The 18,881-nt window shown below is 41.1% G+C and overlaps 1 protein-coding gene, 1 long non-coding RNA gene and 1 pseudogene across 5 annotated transcripts in view; 1 reads left to right on the forward strand and 2 right to left on the reverse strand.

The window, feature by feature from the left end:
* The window catches only part of BICRAL (BICRA like chromatin remodeling complex associated protein), a 107,742-nt gene that overhangs the window by 38,957 nt on the left and 49,904 nt on the right, over positions 1-18,881 (reverse strand). Inside the window, exon 1 of one of the 4 annotated variants that reach the window (XM_027057736.2) lies at positions 4,468-4,917. The exons of the other annotated variants lie outside the window; for them this stretch is intronic. The gene's annotated coding sequence lies outside the window, so the exon portion shown is untranslated. Of the gene's footprint in view, positions 1-4,467; positions 4,918-18,881 lie in introns of those variants that run through there. 4 annotated transcript variants of the gene reach the window in all.
* Positions 54-15,395, forward strand: LOC113598861 (uncharacterized). Its single transcript, XR_003419614.2, has 3 exons — positions 54-193; positions 13,316-13,469; positions 15,128-15,395. It is a non-coding gene; the product is annotated as an uncharacterized LOC113598861 (long non-coding RNA).
* Positions 9,754-17,014, reverse strand: LOC128315633 (60S ribosomal protein L36a-like; annotated as a pseudogene).

Consider the following 18,881-nt stretch of genomic DNA (forward strand, 5'->3'; position numbering starts at 1 on the left):
CCAGAAGAGGGACACGCCCGAAGAAGGCAGAAGGGATCATTTCTACTCAGTGTTTTTTCCTTGGTGAAAACTGCCATCTCCTCTCCAGCTCCCCCAGACCTCCCATCCTCTCAGTCACGAGGCCAGACAAGTATAAAACTGGCTCCTGCCACGTGGAAGGAAACTTGCTCTCCCCAGGAAGGGTCTGGAAGGGGTAAGTATCCCCCAATGTGAGACCTTCCCGCGGGGGCGGGGGGGGGATTTGTTCAGGTGCTGAATGGCCTGGGGGTGACGAGCAGGTGTCTGAGTGGAACTCTGGTGGAGAGGCGAGATGGTGGGTGACACAGGAGGAAGAAGAGGGGGAAGGCCGATCCAAGGGTAACATCCAGGCTAAAGTGTGAAAAGGGTGGCAGGCAAGGTGAAATGTGCTTTGAGGCCTCAGATGTGGAGTTACTTAGGAACATGCTAGCAAGACCAGACTTCTGAGAAGTGAAAATGCCACAGCTAGGAAAAGCAGGAAAACGATCATTAAATAGATACAGAGAAATCTGTGGGAAGGGCCTCCCTTAAATCCTGATATTTTATGTGGTAGAACTGCATCAGCCACAGCTCATTACTGGGCCATGAGCTCGTCTCCCAGACATCACAATCACGTGGAATAAATTAGGCAATTAGGACATATCATGAAGCCTATGAAGTGGATATGATTTATTATTATTTATAGTGTCCATAGTTTCTGGAACAAACTAATGAAAATGTAAGGGAAAAACAGCCTATACCACAACAACCTTTCCCAACTATCCCAGCTTCCCTCATGACTTCACACCTGTACACGTTCCTCTAGCGGAAGAGACACCCAAAGGTTAACAAACTGAGAAAGGATGTCAGCGCCGGTCACTCTACCAAGGTGTCACCGCCACTGGGACTTTCAAGCACCGAGAACATCTGCTACCCCAAAGTTCAAAGTGACCAGCTACTCCTTGAGTGGCGTAAACAAGAGAACACTTACACAACTTTGGATGAAAGTAAAAGCCATTGTGCATCCTCCACTATCAAACTGAAGGGGCTGCTCCAACACTTGACAGAATGCTCCCTGGGGACATCTGTCCTAGTCAGTGGCATCCATCCAACCACACAAGCCTCTGTCGCTAGCCCCCTGTGGGTAGAACTCCACAAGCCTATTTTATAGTCAGGGGTAGCTGGAGAATTCCACTTTTTAAAGGGCCATCCTCTTTTCTGACTTTAAAGAGTTTCGAATTAAAAGAGATGACTCTTATCACTATGTCCCCAGCTCTGCACACTGCCAAAGCACAGTCATCCCACGTCTAACCCAGTAGTTCCTTTCCCCAGGAGGACACATGGTCCACCAGAGGCAATTTCACAAAGGAGAGGTGTAGAAATTGACAATTCTAGTGTGGGAAGACAACCTGAGGATCAGAAACTAATGTCTCCAAGGTAAAGAGTTTAGTTTTCTTTGGAGAGGTAGGCTCCCCCTTTCCTTCTGGACTCTTGCTGAGGCTCTTTCCTCCGTAAAGTAACAACCCTGGAATCACTAGGTGAAATTTGGAACGCTCTGTGAAAGAGGAGTCCCCCTAGGTCAATGGTTAAAAACTACTTCTTGGCCCAACACACTTGAGGGAGACATACTCCCCTCAGTAACAGCAGCTGATGACAGGAGGATTTGTCACAGAGGGAAGGGGACTGTATTTCTTACAGAATCCTGACAGGCATCCCAACAGGTCAGAAATCACTGCCTCAGACACCTGATTACACTCTTTTTATGTTTTTAAGTTTATTTTTATTTAGTCATTTTGGGGGGGGGGGCGGAGAATGTGTGCATGCGTACAAACACGGGAGGGGCAGAGAGAAGGAGAGAGAGAATCCCAAGCAGGCTCTGCACGGTCAGCACAGAACCTGACCCGGGGCTCGAACTCACAGACCGTGAGGTTATCACCTGAGCCGAAATCAAGATTTGGCCACTTAACTGACTGAGCCACCCAGGTGCTCCGGATTACCACTCTTAAAAAAATTAAAGCTAGTATTAAAATTGTCCTTATCGGAGTCAACACTTTGAATAGTGGCTTTTAATCAAGAGGACACAGTATAAAAGTGACATTTTAAATCAATGGGGGAAAGGTGTTAGCTGTATGGAGGAAAGATCGGAGATCCATACTTTACATTTTATACAAAAATAAATTCAAACAATTAAATAGGGGCAGAGAGGGGAGGAGAACCTTAAAGTACTAGAAGAATATATGGGAGAAATAGTTTTTTTGTAATCTTAGAGTAGGGAAAGTCTGTCACGAGATACAGAAGTATAAAAGAAAAGATTGACAAATTTGACATCAGATTTTAAAATTCTGCATGATAAAGGAAAAAAGTAAACAAAGTCAAAGACTAAAAAAAACCCAAAAAAACATTAAGTGGAAAAAATACTTCCAGTTCATATCACAAAGGGCTTTTCTCCCTAATACACAAATACCTTCTATAAACACAACAACAACAAAAGAAAAACAGGGACACTTGGGTGGCTCAGTCAGTTGAGCATCCAACTCTTGATTTCGGTTCAGATCATGATCTCACGGTCGTGAGATTGAGCTCCGTGTCTGTCTCCTTACGGAACATGGAGCCTACTTAAGATTCTCTCTTGCCCTAAAAAAAACAAAAAAACAAAACAAAACAAAAAAACAGCTACCCTGCAGAAAATCAAACATATGAACCATCAGTTCACTAAAAAAGGAAAGTAGCCCTTAAACATATAAAAATAATCAACCTCTCTTTGAACATGAGAAATATAAATTAAAATTTCAATGAGATACTACGACTTATCAGACTGGTAAAGATAAAAGTTTGGTAAAGGACCATGATGGTGAGGAAGTGGGGAAACAGCAACTTTTATGCTTTGCCAGTAGAGTGTAAACTCCATAACCTCTAGGGAGAATAATTTAGCAATAGCTTTCAAAATTTTAGGTGCACAAATTATTCTACTTGGCAAATATTTTCAGGTATTTGTCCTACAGGTATTTTTGCACATGTGTGTAAGAATATCCAGTGCAGCGTTCTTGGTTTTAGCAAAAGACTGCAAAGACCTAGATGTCACAGGTATGGGGTTTCTTTTTGGGATGATGAAAATGTTCTGGAATTAAATCACTGAACTGTACCACCCAGGTGCCCCTGCCTGGTACATTTTTATTGGATGCCAGACATTGTTAATTTTGTGTTATTGAGTGCTGGATAGTTTTGGATCCCTGCAGATATTTTTGAACTTTGTCTAGGACAAAATTAAGTTCTTATTAAATCATTTGATCGTCTTGAGGCTTGCTTTTAAGCTCTGCTAATCCTTAGGGCTAGTTTTGCCCTATCCTGAGGCAGTACCCTTCACTTGACGGCGTACCTTGTTGATGTCTCATGGATTGCAAGGATTTTCGCGCTCTCACAGGTGGGAACACAAACCATTTTCTGCCCTGTGTGAGCTCTGAGCATTGTTTCCTCTGATCCTTTTGGGTGGTTCTCTCCCAGGACTTGGGTAGTTGTCCCTCAGCCCCCATGGACTGACCAGTCATCAGCTGAGGACTCAGGTGTTTTCTGTCTGGGTAGCACTCTCCTCTCAGGTACTGTGCCTTGTGTTTGAGCCACTTTCCCCTTCCAACCACATCAGCTCATCCCTGGAAGATGATCAGACTCCATCTGGGGTCCCCTTCCCTACGCTGTGGCCTGGCAACTCTCTCCAGACAGTAAGCTGGAACAATTACAAATAGGGCTCACCTTATCCGTTTTCCATTTCTCAGGAGTTGCTCTCCATGCTGCCTGATCTCCCATGTCTCAAAACCACTGTTTAATATATTTTATCCTATTTTTAACTTTTTTTAACGCAGGAAAGTAAATTCAGTCCCAGTTTCTCCATCTCAGCCCTACAACGGCTATTTTTAAGGTTTTGAAAAAAAAATCACGTTAGGAGGTAACGACAGTTTATATGAATTCATTAGCACAAATTATAAGTCAGAGTATATTAAGGAGGGGGGAAGAGGAAACTAAATCAATCGTACAGTTTTATCCCATGCCTCCTTTTGTTTTCTACCCTGCAGAATAGCTTAGGGAAGGAGGAAAGCTGCTTCTTTAATCTGTATTTTTAATAAAATTGGTCACTATTCATTATTCATTTAGTAAACATTTAGCACCTACTATGTGCCAGGTACTGTATTAAGGCTAGGGATATCAAATGAGCATGACATAAAATGTAATAATAAATGTAAGCACACTTAAAGTTAATAAATGATGATTTATTAAATAAATTAAAAATAATAAATGTAAGCATACTTAATATTTTTGTAGGACTGTAAAAGCAATGCTGAAAAGTGAATGATTATGTTTTAGCAAACAATTTTCCAATGAGTGTCATGATCAAAAAGTTATGCCATAAAATAACCATTTACCCAGGGCAAGTAGCTGTTTGTCAATTAAGATATAAAATATTCTTTTTTGGTGCACCTGGGTGGCTCAGTTGGTTAAGTGGCCGACTTCAGCTCAGGTCATGATCTCATGGTCTGTGGGTTCAAGCCCTGCATCAGGCTCTGTGCTGACAGCTCAGTCTGAAGCCTGTTTCCAATTCTGTGTTTCCTTCTTTCTCTGCCCCTTGCCTGCTTGCTCTCTGTCTCTCCCTCAAATAAACATTAAAAAATTTTATAAAGTATGCTTTTTTTTTTGTGTTTCTTTAATTTTGACACACACACACACACACACACACACACACACACACAGCGCAAGCAGGGAAGGGACAGAGAAAGGGAGATATAGAATCTGAAGCGGGCTCCAGGCTCTTAGCTGTCAGCACAGAGCCTGATGTAGGGCTTAAACCCACAAGCTGTGAGATCAGGACCTGAGCCAAAGTAGAACGCTTAACTGACTGAGCCAACCAGGCGCTCCCTCTCTTTTTTTTTTTAAGCTTATTTATTTATTTTGAGAGAGAGAGAGAGAGAGAGAGCACGAGCTAGTAGGGGAGATGCAGGCAGACAGGGAGAGAGAGAATCCCAAGCAGGCTTCGCACTGTCAGCACGGAGCCAGACGTGGGACTCGATCCCACAGACTGGCAGGTCATGACCTGAGCCAAAAATCAAGAGTTGTATGCTTAACTGACAGGGGTGAGCCGCCCAGGCACCCCTAAAGTATTCTCTTTGTACTCCTTTTACTATATTGTAATAGTTATGGGCTATTAAATTTTGTAATTGCAAGACAGTGTGAAACTTTCTGCCATGGTTTCCGATTTTAAGGCACCCACTTTCTTTTGGAAGGGAGACATTCAATAATTTATCACAGTGCAATGTGAGAAGTGCTGAGAGTTTTGGCAGGGATTCTCAAGCTTCTTCAGGTGAAGCTCCGGGGCTTTTTTGTGAAATAATATGACATTTTACTAGAAAAGGAAACATGACTGTATTTTCACAATTATACTCGTTTGCAATACAAAGAAGCAATCAAACTCAACACAATGGGCTCTGAGTTTTTCAGTTATTATTCAACAAAGAACTTCCTTCATTTTGATGTCTTCTAGCAGCAATGAAGAGAAGACAGAAAAGACTAAGAAATATTACTAGAAGAACTTGGGGATTAAAAAATTCCTCCATCAGAAAAGATGACCATTAAGTAGGCAGTATTGGGCCCTGGTTCACCTTATGAAATGTAGAGTTTGAAGGCCTTAAAAAGCTGCTTTAATTCCTATTTAGAATGAGGCAGGATGGAAATAAACCTCATTTTTAAGAAATCCAGCCGGCTAAACAATGTGCCCTAAGGTGGAGGGAAAGAGTGGCCGACCTCAGGGGGTCAGGGTAAAGTCTGGCAAGGTTTACAGAGCAAGGGACATATCGGGGAGAACACTGAATTTGGAAGGCAAAGGGCTTGTTTTGGATACCTGACATTAACTAACTGTGTGATTACCGACAAGCTCCAATCTCTCAGGGCCCATTTGTCCACCCCTAAATGAAGTTAATAGCCACAGCTATGATTTTTAAACTTTGTTCCCTGGTGACCTAGGATTCTCCAAGGTGTCCAGGAGCTTTCTTGGAGGCCTAAATATTGGTGGTGGAGACACTCTGATGTTCCACTTCTCCCCCTTCAATTCTTATTTAGCTAGGAGAAAACAAGTTTGAAAACCGTTTAACTTCTCCAGCTCCTAAAATGCAGTGGTTTTTGTGTGTTGTGAAAGAATGACCATCAACAGTGGTCAATCTGAAAATGAAAACCCAAGGATCATGGGGAGCCTGGGTGGCTCAGTTGGTTAAGCGTCCGACTTCGGCTTAGGTCATGATCTCACGGTTCGTGAGTTTGAGCCCCACGTCGGGCTCTGTGCTGACAGCTCGGAGCCTGGAGCCTGCTTTGGATTCTGTGTCTCCTTCTCTCTCTGCCCCTCCCCTGCTCATGCTTGCACGCTCTCTCTCTCTCTCTCTCTCTCTCTCTCTCTGTCAAAAATAAACACTAAAAAAAAAGAAAACCCAAGGATCCATAAAAATCAAGAATCATGATTATTTTAGCAACAGAATAGTGATATTGTTTGATAAACACATCAAACTTCTTTAAGATAAATTCCAACACAGTGATAATAACCTTAAGATTACTGACTATAAAATCATTAACCACACAAATCAGTGTTTCTCAAGCTAGTGTCTGAGAAAATAACCTTGGGTGATCTGAGATCTCAAGTGTGAGAAACATTAACAGATTCTAAAATTGTCCAGAAATAGGGGCGCCTGGGTGGCGCAGTCGGTTAAGCGTCCGACCTCAGCCAGGTCATGATCTCGCGGTCTGTGAGTTCGAGCCCCGCGTCAGGCTCTGGGCTGATGGCTCAGAGCCTGGAGCCTGTTTCCGATTCTGTGTCTCCCTCTCTCTCTGCCCCTCCCCCGTTCATGCTCTGTCTCTCTCTGTTCCAAAAAAAAAAAAAAAGTTGAAAAAAAAATTAAAAAAAAAATAAAATTGTCCAGAAATATATACACTGGAGAACTTCGGGGCTCATAAAAATTGTGCTAACCGTGTTTGCTAGCGGCCTCTCAAAATTTCAAGATCCACTTAAGAATCCACAGACAGAAGACCTGTATACACATTGACTGATGCAGAGATGGTCCCAGGGAAAAGCTTTCCAGGCCTCTCTTTGTCATATTCTTTCAGTCTCAGCTGCCAATTTTGCACCAGGCTGGGGGCCCGGGTCCCAACAAAGGAGGTTATCAAAAGAGCGTTGGCTGAGTCCCAAAAGTCTTTGCTGCATCTAGATTCAGAGCTGAGGTGGTTCAAGAGATACCAAACTCAGAAAATAACAAAGCCCTCCAGCAATGAGGGGTGTTCTGAACTCATACTGCATAGCTTGTAGGAGTATTAAGTTATGGCTCAATTACAGTGTACTAACACACTAGACTGACTTCAAACTTAAATGTTACTAATAGACTATCACCTAGAAATTAACAGCATAAGACAATATCATAGAGCTATCCTCAAAAGCAGGGATCTTGTCATATTCATCTTCATATTCCCAGCAAAGAGCACATAAACAGGTATAAGAAACACTAAATAAATACTCATTCAGGGTTTAAATATAGTGTAGCTGCATTTTATGCAAAGACTGTGTTCCCAAAGACCTCGCATGATTAAAAACGCATGTAATACTAGTCAAAAAAATTTTTTTAATCTTTATTTATTTTTGAGAGAGAGAGAGAGAGAGAGAAAGCGGGGGAGCAACAGAGAGAGGAGACACAGGGTCCAAAGCAGGCTCCAGGCTCTGAGCTGTCAGCACAGAGCCTGACACAGGACTCGAACTCACGATCTGTGAGTTCATGACCTGAGCTGAAGTCGGACACTTAACTGACTGAGCCACCCAGGTGCCCCAGTAAGTAGTTTTAAATAAAAATAAAGGCAGACAGAGAGAGAGAATCCCAAGCAGGCTTCGCGATGTCCATGTAGAGCTGGGTGAGGGGCTCGAACTCCTGAACTGTGAGATCATGACCTAAACTGAGATCGAGTCGGATGCTTCACTGACTGAGCCACCCAGGTGCCCCCAGAAGATCTAGTATTATTTGAATACCTCTCATTATTATTCTTCCACAATGGATCATACTTTTCTAGACTAACTGAGCAGCTCAAGCACCCCAACATAATTCTAGTTTAATTCTAACAAACTGACAAATTCCTAGAGAATACCAACATTGAAATTTTGTAATTCCTGGTGGGACTTACAGATATATTACATTCTGTTAAGATTTTTTAGATAGAACAATGAAATTGGGGTTATATTTAAAAAAATCATCCTTTAGAGATCCATATTGAAGCAGGTGTGAGTTCAATTACTATGATGTCTAGGATTTGCTTCAAAATAATACAGACTAAAGTTGGTTATTATTTTTTGTCATGTTTATTTATTTTTCAGAGAGAGAGAGAGAGAGAGAGAGAGAGAATGAGCAGGAGAGGAGCAGAGAGAGAGGGAGACACAGAAGCTGAAGCAGGCTCCAGGCTCTGAGCTGTCAGCGGACAGCCTGATGTGGGGCTCAAACCCATGGACCATGAGATCATGACCTGAGCTGAAGTCGGATGCTCAACTGACTGAGCCACCCAGGCGCCCCTAAAGTTGGTTACTGAAAACACTGGGGGGTGCCTAGGTGGCTCAGTTGGTTGTGTCCGACTCTTGATTTCGACTTTTGATGGTCTCACAGTTGATGGGTTCGAGCCCCATGTCAGACTCCATGCTTTAGGGGAGGAGCCTGCTTGGGATTCTTGCTCCCTCTCTCTGCCCTTCCCTCTCCCCTCAAAATAAACAAACATTAAAAAAAAAAAACCCATGGAGTCCTCGAACACTAAAACTAACATAATGCCATATGTTAACTACACTGGAATTAAAATTTTTAAAAGACATACGAAAAAAAACCTAAAAGGAAATATAGTACACCAAAAAAAAAAAAAAAAAAAAAAATCAAACGTGGAATCCTGTTCCTCCAGTTCCCGCAGAAACTCACCAGGAATCGGGGGTTACTATGGAGGTTTCTCCTTGACCCTCTGAGGTTGGTCACTCTTTCCCTCATGTTGTAACACATACTCAGGCAAATTTCAGGCAACCTGGGGAACCTGTCCCCAACTACAGTCAGGTAGGACCTGCAAACAAGGGCCTCTGGTCAGCTCAGAGACACAAATTGAGGCTGCTTACTCTCCAAACTCGGAGAAAGGGTTCAGTTTTTTGGTAGTTTGACTGAAGGGAAATGCTGTAGGTGAAATCTTACTTGGGAGCGTATGACTTAAACCACTTTCAGTATCATTCCTTCCACTCCTTCCCATCAAATACAGGTAATTCCTGTATTTCTCCATACCCCTCTTTCCCGTATTTACTCATATTTACATTGGAATGTCAGCTCTAAAAGGGCAGAGGTTTGCGTCTATTCACCAATGAACCTCAGCATCCAGAATAGCACCTGGCATACGTATTACAAAGCCTCAATAGACTTTTTCTTTCTTACCCCTGGCTTTATTGACATATAGTTGACAAATAAGACAGTATAAGTTTATGGTATACAGTGTGATGATTTGATACATGTGTATATTGTGAAATGATGACCACAATAAGGTTAGTTAATATCTCCATCACCTCACATACTTGCCAATTTTTTTTGTGTGGTAGGAATATTTAAAATCTACTCTCTTAACAAATTTCAAGTATATAATACACTGCAGTCACCATGCTATGCATGAGATCCCTCAAACTTATTCTATTTTTTCTAAGTTTATTTATTTATTTTGAGAGAGAGAGAGAGAGAGAGAGAGAGAGAGAAGAATAGAGAGAGAATCCCAAGCAGGCTCCACACTATCAGCGCAGAGCCCAATGCGGAGCTCGAGCTCATGAACTGTGAGATCATGACCTGAGCCGAAATCAAGAGCTGGTTGCTCAACCAACTGAGCCATCCAGGCACTCCCTTCCCCCAACCCCCCTTTTTTAAAGAACTTATTCATCTTATAACAGGAAGTTTGTGCCCTTTGACCAACATCTCCCCATTTCCTAAACCCAGCCTCTGGCAACCAATCACCAACTGAGTATGCTTCTGCAAGTTCAACTTTTTTTACATTCTACATATAAGTGAGATCATATAGTATTTGTCTATGTTTGTGTGACTTATTTCACTTAGTTTATGCTATGCTTTCAATGTTCATCCATGCTGTCACAAATGGCAGGGTGTCTTTCTTTCTTATGGTTGAACAATATTCCAGTGTAGGTATATGGGCATGTGTGTGTATAAAACAACTTCTTTATCGACGTATCCATCGGCAGATACTTAGGTTGTTTCCATACCTTGGCTATTGCGAATAATGGCGCTGTGAACAGGGGGTGCAGATATCTCTTTGGGACAGTGATTTCATTTCCTTCAGCTATATATCTGAAAGTGGGATTCCTGGCTCATATGGTGGCTCTATTTTTAATTTTTTTAGTAACCTGCATACTGTTTTCCATATTGGCCGCACCAATTTACGTTTCCACCAACGGTGCACTAGGGTTCCATTTTGTCCACATCCTTGCTGACATCTCTTGTTTTTCTGCCATTCTAGCAGGTGTGAAGTGGTATCTCCTTGCTGTTAGTGAACATTTTTCAAAATGAACCTATCATCCTTTCCAGTATGTTGGCCACAAGATGGCAAAAGCTCCAACAGGATCAGGCACCCCAGGCCCTTCTCCTTGAAACCTACTTTAGTTTTCCAAGAAAGTGTATTTTTTTGAAGACCAGGTTATTCCTATGGGAGAACAATCTAAAGTGGAAAATAATTCTACTTAAGCCTAGAATGCACAATGGGGCTAAAGTCATTTCCTGCTCTCCCCCTACATGCTATTCTAACCAAACTGCCACTCTCCTGCCCCCAAACACAACGTGCACTCCCCCCACCCTTGTCCAGGTGACAATTTTCTTACCTGGAATGCTCTTCCTGGTAGCTTGAACCTCTGCGAATCCTTCTCTGACAACCTTAGGATTCTCTACCTAGAATTCTAAAAGCAACCACCATGTCTTTCGACACTGATCAGACATTACTCTCTGTGGTTATCCTCGCTACGCCTATCTTCTATTCTCAACTAAAGCACAGCCCAAATTTAAGTAAAATGAGTCTAGAGTGCTTTGAGAAGACTGATGAAGAGCAGCTAAGACACCCATCCCGAAGCTGAGCAACTTTTAGACTGCGTCGTGTTTTTTGGCATCAGTGAACTGGAAACACTGGCTCATTACAGTAGATTCTAGCCGCTTTTTTTTTAAGCATAAATTTCCCCACAAAGGGAATTTTATTGAGGGCATTAGTTTACCTGCCTCTCAAAAGACCAACTGCAACCAAATGAAGGGAACATAACCTCAAGGTTTTATTGTTCATGATGTAGCAAAATAAGAAGCTAAGAACTGGATCCCTTGGCCCTTTCTCTTATCTCCCTGTTCAAAATGCTTGCATCTCTTCATAGCCAGCATTCTCTTAGATCTGGGTTGGGTTCAACACATCCAAGCCTCCGCACAATCTTCTTTTGTAGTTTGAGCCTTTTTCTGGAAAATTGGCTTAGTTTGCCCACTGTAGCCACTGTTTCCTGTCATAACGCCACTTTCCCTGGGCATAAAGAGGATCTTTGCCTTTCTTGTACTGGGTCATTTTGTGGGGTTGGTGCTCACCCCACTTCTTGCAGAAAGTGTGGTGGGTTTTAGGAACGTTCACCATGGCTGCAAGAACGCTATTGGCACGGAAAGAAAAAGCTCTAGCCTCATTTTGAATCCCTGCCCACCCTACCCTCCCTGTAATGAAGGGACCCTTGGTTCTTTGCCATCTTGACCATGTCCCCCAAACTATCACATCACTTTTTAAATTCTTTGGCTTTGCACTTATCTTTTTGAGAAGACAGACCTTCCTACCCACCTCCAAGTGGCCAACTGACAATGCCTGCCTATTTTTTAAGGCTTTGGGTAAAATTATACTATTTTTTTTAAACCCCCAAGCAAAATTAATTGTTTACTTATTTGTATCCCCAGAGCACATCTGACATGTTACTAGCATCTGACAGGTGTGTTGACAAAACTTTGTTTTTCTGGTCCCCTTGTTACTTTACAAGTTCCATGAAAGCTGGGGCAGTTTCTTTCCATCTTTGTATTATCTGAGTTTTGGACAATGCCTGATATAAACGTGCCTAGTAAATGTCTTTTACTTTATTGAATAACTTTACTAAGATTTGGGTCTAAAAAACTAACTTTTCGACGGGTGATGTCAGTTCCTTATTATTTAGTTGCCAAAAATATACAGCTAGGCTACCCATGAGCACTTTCTCGCATCACAAAGCACAGGATTTGGGATGCAGTGTGGAGCGTCCAATGCCCAGGATCTACTGGCTTATGCTGGGCCCTTACGTGTCTAGACAGCCATTCCTGCTGCGTAGAAAAAGTCATGAGAAGTCAACTGACTCCCCATCTCTGCTCCAGATCAAATGACTCAATCTCGGAGGCATAAGGAAGTGTCATTTTTTAAGATTCATAGGACAAAAGGATTGTGTATCCTTCCATAATAATCTATTTAGTATTAAATAAACTTCCCTAAAACAGGGATTTGCGTACTAAACATAAACAGAATAATTCCTTGGAGTTCCCAAATCTTTAGCACAGTCATTTATTATATTAATAATAGTTGTGTTCCTTAAAAGACTCACAAGTAAAAGTCTAAGTTGAAGAGTTTCTGGCACAGCCTTGCATGGCTTTTGAGAGTACCAACACTAGACCTTACAGGGAAGAAAAACAACTCAATAATATGGGAAAAAAACAGATGCCCTGCCAAAAAATGTTGTTATAATTTACTATGTTTTAAAAGAGATTGAACATTTTAACGACTATGGAAAATAACGTACAGGAAATTATTGAGAAATGATACAAAGAAATGCTGCTAGGGGCGTCTGGGTGGCTCAGTCAGTTAAGCGTCCCACTTGTGATTTTGGCTCAGGTCATGATCTCATGGTTCGTGGGATGAAGCCTGGGTCGGGAATCTCTCTCTCCCTCTCTCTGTGTCTCCTCCCCACCCCTGCTCACGTGCATGCTCAATCTCTCAAAATAAACAAACATTAAAAAAAAAAAAAAAGAAATGCTGCTAGCCTGATTGCTATTAAATATTAAGTAAAGTGAAATTGAAACTATCTTTATGATAAATCACGATACTTCAGTATATAGAATAATACATATTGAAAAGATAAGTCAGTTCTCTTCAATTATACTACTGTTTCAGTTAAAGAATTCTTGTATTTTACTTCCAAATAAAAGGCGAATTTCTGTTTTAATCATTGACTGCTACGTTTATTACTTTCTTCCACCAAAAACAGTCATTTAGAGCCTTAGCTCCAACAACAAGCTGACTTAGCAAAAGGAAGCAATGCCAACATTGAAACTAACCACCCAGAAAGATGAACGAGTATCAACCAAAAACACATTAGCAAAAATTTCAGGAACAGGCATTAAAAAGGAGAAGAGCCAAAGGTAAGTCTTACTTACATCCTCAGATTCTCTGTCTCTCTCTCTCTCTCTCTGCCCCTCCCCTGCTTGTGCACGCACTCTCTCTCTCCCTCTCTTTCTCAAGATAAATAAACTTAAATTTTTTTAAAGTTTTATTTATGTAAGTAATTTCTATGCCCAATGTGGGGCTCAAACTCATGACCCTGAGATCAAGAGTCGCATGCTTTTCCCACTGAGCCAGCCAGGCACCCATCTTTCAGAGAACAGCTTAATGAAATAAAAGTAAAAACCCTACCAATGTGACTTTTTCTACTTTTAATAACAACGGGTATTACTGTGCAGTACCAGTCACAACAAATAGTAAAAAAGACTGCTTTTTGCATTCCAATCCTACAGTCAAGAATTCACTGAAATACAGCATGGTAATAATTAAGCTATTAAAGTAAAAACTGCTGAATCTTTTTCTGTATTTCCTCAAAATAATAGGATGCCATTGTTATCCATTAGTGTAGTTTGTAGGTACTGTTGTCCCTATGTGTGGAACTGCTTTTAAAAGATACTTTGAAACGGTAGTAATTATAAGCAAAAAACATTTTTTATTAGCATTCTGGTTAAAGTTATTTTGCAAACTCTTGAGTCTCACTGCTCTCTCTCAATGAGTAACATTCAAAATATTTTGGTTTTATGGTATGTTCCAAGAAAAACAAGCCCTATAAAAACAGCTAACAATATTTAACAAACAAAATTCCATTTTACGAAGTCAATGATGTTAACCAAGGAAGAGATGTCCAGGGTACCCTTTAGTAAAAGTAGATTCACAAGGACGACGTGTACACAAAATAAATTTTTTAAGGGGAAGAAAATGAGAGAAATTTTTTTAAACGTAAAAATGATTTAAGGGGCAACTGGCTGGCTCAGTCGGCAGAGCACGAGACTCTTGATCTCAGGGTTGTGAGTTCAAGTCCCATGCTGGGTGTGGAGGCTACTTAAAAAAAAAAAAACACCCAAAATGAACAAATATTTTTAAAGAAGGATTTAAGAAAGAATATGAAGAAATATACTGTATTACTCCAAGCAAAATTTCAGTTTCTACAAAAACTTTTAGAGGCTGAATTAGGGGCGCGTTGGTGGCTCAGTCAGTTAAGGTGTCTGACTTCAGCTCAGGTCATGATCTCCTGGTTCCTTAGTTTGAGCCCCACATAGGGCTCTCTGTTGTCAGAGCAGATCCTGCTCTAGGATCCTCTGTCTCCCTCTCTCTCTGCCCTTCCCCCACTCACGCTCTCCCTCCCTCTCTCAAAAATAAACATTACGAAAATAATTTTTTTTTCAACGTTTATCTATTTTTGGGACAGAGAGAGACAGAGCATGAACAGGGGAGGGGCAGAGAGAGAGGGAGACACAGAATCGGACACAGGCTCCAGGCTCTGAGCCATCAGCCCAGAGCCCGACGCGGGGCTCGAACTCCCGGACCGCGAGATCGTGACCTAGCTGAAGTCCGACGCCCAACCGACTGCGCCACCCAGGTGCCCCTACGAAAATAATTTTTTTAAGAAGCTAAATTAATCTCATTTTTCTACACTCCATTTAAAAGACATAAACTTCTATCTACTGTAAAGTCTTTTATAAACCTTAAGAAATGCCATGTGAAGGGAATTTATATTTGTATTTATTTCTATCAAAAGACTACAAGGAACAGAGTTTCAGTTGGAGAAGATGAGAAAGTTCTGGAGAAGGATGGTGGGGATGGCTGCACAACAGTGTGAATGTACTTAATGCCACAGAACTATACGTGAAATGGTTAAAATGGAAAATTTTATGTTATGAAAAAAATTTTTGAAATAAAAAATAACAATAAAAAATAAAGCATCCATGAGTATTCTTACTAAAAAAAACAAGGCCATAACTAGTGGTCCATAACTAGTTGGAGATCTATCATCAAAAAATCTTTTTTTTTAAAAAAATGTTTGTTTATTTTTGAGAGAGAGACAGAGCATGAGTGGGAGAGGGGCAGAGAGAGGAAGAGACAGAATCCAAAGCAGGCTCCAGGCTCCGAGCTGTCAGCACAGAGCCTGACATGGGGCTCGAACTCAACGAACAGTGAGATCATGACCTGAGCCGAAGTCTGACACTTAAATCTCACTGAAGGGAGATGAAGGACCCAGGGCTCATCGGTTAAAATTAACCCTAGAAGCAGTGGTGTGAAAGAAGTTGAGGCACTTCACCCCACAACTACTGACAGGCATCAGATATGGCTGTGGGAGGAAATCCCCCAAAGGAGGGAGGAGGTTTCTTGACCCTTTGTGGGCCTTTTGGCTGTCTGGTGAAGGCTATGGATCCCTTGCCAGAGTAATACTTCAAAGTTCATAATATATGTAGGACTTTAAAAAAAAATGCATTCATTTAAAAAATAAAAATAAAAAACACATTTATAAAAATATTTAAAAATTTTGATACAGTTATATATGTGATTCTTCATCAACGTATTCTTACAAGATTTAGTGGTGAGTCTAGTAACTACTACCTTTTGGAAGATCGTAATTTTTTCAGGTTATCTGCAAATGTAATGGGACAAAAAAATATTTCTAATAGTAACAAATTCCCAGGCATTGTTAATTCATGGTTTGGGCTGCCTTCATTCATAGATTTAGGAAATGATAAATTTTAACTGGAGTCTAATGAAAGTAACATGCAATGTTCTTCATATCCAAGTTCATGGTCTCCCCTCCCCACACTTCTATCCACAGATCCTTTAGGGGTCGGTCCATAGAGCCTGTGCACTGCTAGGGCCCAGGGCACTTGTTAAACATGTGAAGTGAATAAACTCAATGCAGTAACAAACACAGTGGGATTCTAAACATCTGAATATCATCCACAAGCTATTTTTATACTTGCTAAGCACAGTCTGGTCATTTCTAAACACTGTTTGATGTAATTTTTGCAAAGATGTTGAAGGTGCTGCCAGATACACAGGATGGCAGCAGGAAGCTGGCAATTCCAACTGTGCAGAAAGGACACTCTCCAGCATCACCAAAGTTATCAAAAAATTCCCTGAGTAAGGAAGTCAAGTAAAGCTAATATTTTGTATGCTTAGTGGAGAGCAACAGAAACACATTTTACAACTTACAAGCACACGACTGCAGTGGAAAAGCTCATCAAAATTCTCAACCTTGGACCAGTGTAAAACACAAAGGCAAATTTCATGATAAACATGCAACAGTCTTTTCTGGTAAGCTTAGTCAAAATCCATATCTTCATTCTCCCGAACATCCGAAGTGGAAAACAGTTACATAAATAAATCACGTACTTTTCTAGTTTTTATATGAGTGCTTAGAATTGAATGGACCTCTGAATTAACACCCTTTTGTGTACTCACCTTTTTTTTTTTTTTTTAATAGAGAGAGAGCTCGAGTGGGGGAGAGGGGCAGAGGGAGAGAGAGCGAGAATCTTAAGCGGGCTCCATGCTCAGCTCGGAGCCCAAAGTGGGGCTCAACCCCACAACCCTGGGGTCATGAGCCAAAATCAAGAGTCAGAAGCTCAACCAACTGAGCCACCCAGGTGCCCCAAAATATATGTATATTCTTTTTTTTTTTTTTTTTTTTTTTGGAGAGAGAGAGTGCTTGTGAGTAAAAGTGGGGGAGAGGTAAGAGAGAGGGAGAGAGAATCCTAAGAGGTTCCATGCCAAGTGTGGAGCCCAACGTGGGGCTCAAACCCACAACCATGAGATCACAACCTGAGCTGAAATCAAGGATCAGATGCTCAACCAACTGCACCATCCAGGCACCCCTTACTCACTTCTGGGCTATTCTACTATAGATTACTGTACCCTCAAATAAGGGAGTCAAGTAACTTATGGACAGCCTCCAGTGGTCTAAGAACAAAATACTAAATTTATTTTTAAGGCCAACTCACTGTGCGTTTTTTTTCTTTAATTTAAAACCACTTCATTCTCAAAGTAGCAGTCACATGTACCAGAATTGAATGATGTTAGGGGAAACTGTATAACTGATTTAGCACACAGTCCCATCTTCTAAGACATTGGTGCCTACAATACAACCCTTTTCCTTAGGGAAAACATAAAAACTTTTCATTTGGCTTGACCCTATCTTATATTACTTTTGGGTTATTTAAAATAGGACAGACCTGGGGTGTCTGGGGGGCTCAGTCGGTTCGGTGTCCTACTTCGGCCCAGGTCATGATCCCACGCTTCATGGGTTCGAGCCCCGCTGTTGGGCTCTGTGCTGACAGCTCGGAGCCTGGAGTCTGCTTCGGATTCTGTGTCTTCCTCTCTCTCTGTCCCTCCCCTGCTTGCACCCTTTCTCTCAGTCTCCCAAAAATAAATATTAAAAAAATGGTTTTTTAATAATAAAAAATAAAATAGGACAGACCCGCCCGAATAGACATTTTTCCAAAGAAGACATATGGATGGTCAATGGACACATGGAAAGATGCTCAACATCACTCATCACCATGGAAATGCAAATCATAATCACAATGAGATATTACTCCACACAAGTCAGAATGCTGGCATCAAAAAAGACAAGAAATAATAAGTGTTGGCAAGGTGGAAAAAAGGGAACCCTCACAAACTGTTTGTAGGAATGTGAATTGGTACAACCACTAAGAAAAACAGTATGCAGTTTCCTCAAAAAAGTAAAAATAGAAATACCATATGATCCAGTAATTCCACTACTGGGTATTTACCTAAAGAAAATGAAAACACTAATTGGAAAAGATATATGCACCCCTATGTGTATTTCAACAATATCTGCAATGGCCAAGATAAGGAAGCAACCTAAGTGCTCACTGATAGATGAAGATGTGAGATATATATATATATATATATATATGTATATATATGTATGTATATATATATGTGTATATATATATATACACATATATATATACATACATATATATATTATTTTTGAGAGATCAAGAATCAGAGCATGAGCAGGGGAAGGGCAGAGAGAGAGGGAGACACAGAATCTGAAGCAGGTTCCAGGCTCTAAACTGTCAGCACAGAGCCCAATGCAGGGTTCAAACCCACGAACCGTGAGATCATGACCTGAGCCGAAGTCAGACGCTTAACCGACTGAGCCATCCAGGCGCCCCAAAGATGTGATATATAAACACACACACACAACACACACACTGGAATATTACTCAGCCATAAAAGAATTAAAAAAGAGATCCTGCCATTTGTGACAACATGGATGGACCTAGAGGGTATTATGCTAAGTGAAACACGTCAGACAAAGAAAAATATATGATTTCACTTATATGTGGAATCTAAAAAAACAATAAACCAGAAACAGATCCATGAATACAGAGAACAAAGTGGTGGCTGCCAGAGGGGCAGGGGTTGGGTGGAAAGACAAAATGCGTGAAGGAGGGTGGGAGACATAAGCTTCCAGATCATATAATGAATAAGTCATG

The sequence above is a fragment of the Acinonyx jubatus genome, chromosome B2 (assembly GCF_027475565.1).
Source record: "Acinonyx jubatus isolate Ajub_Pintada_27869175 chromosome B2, VMU_Ajub_asm_v1.0, whole genome shotgun sequence".
Lineage (NCBI taxonomy): Eukaryota > Metazoa > Chordata > Mammalia > Carnivora > Felidae > Acinonyx > Acinonyx jubatus.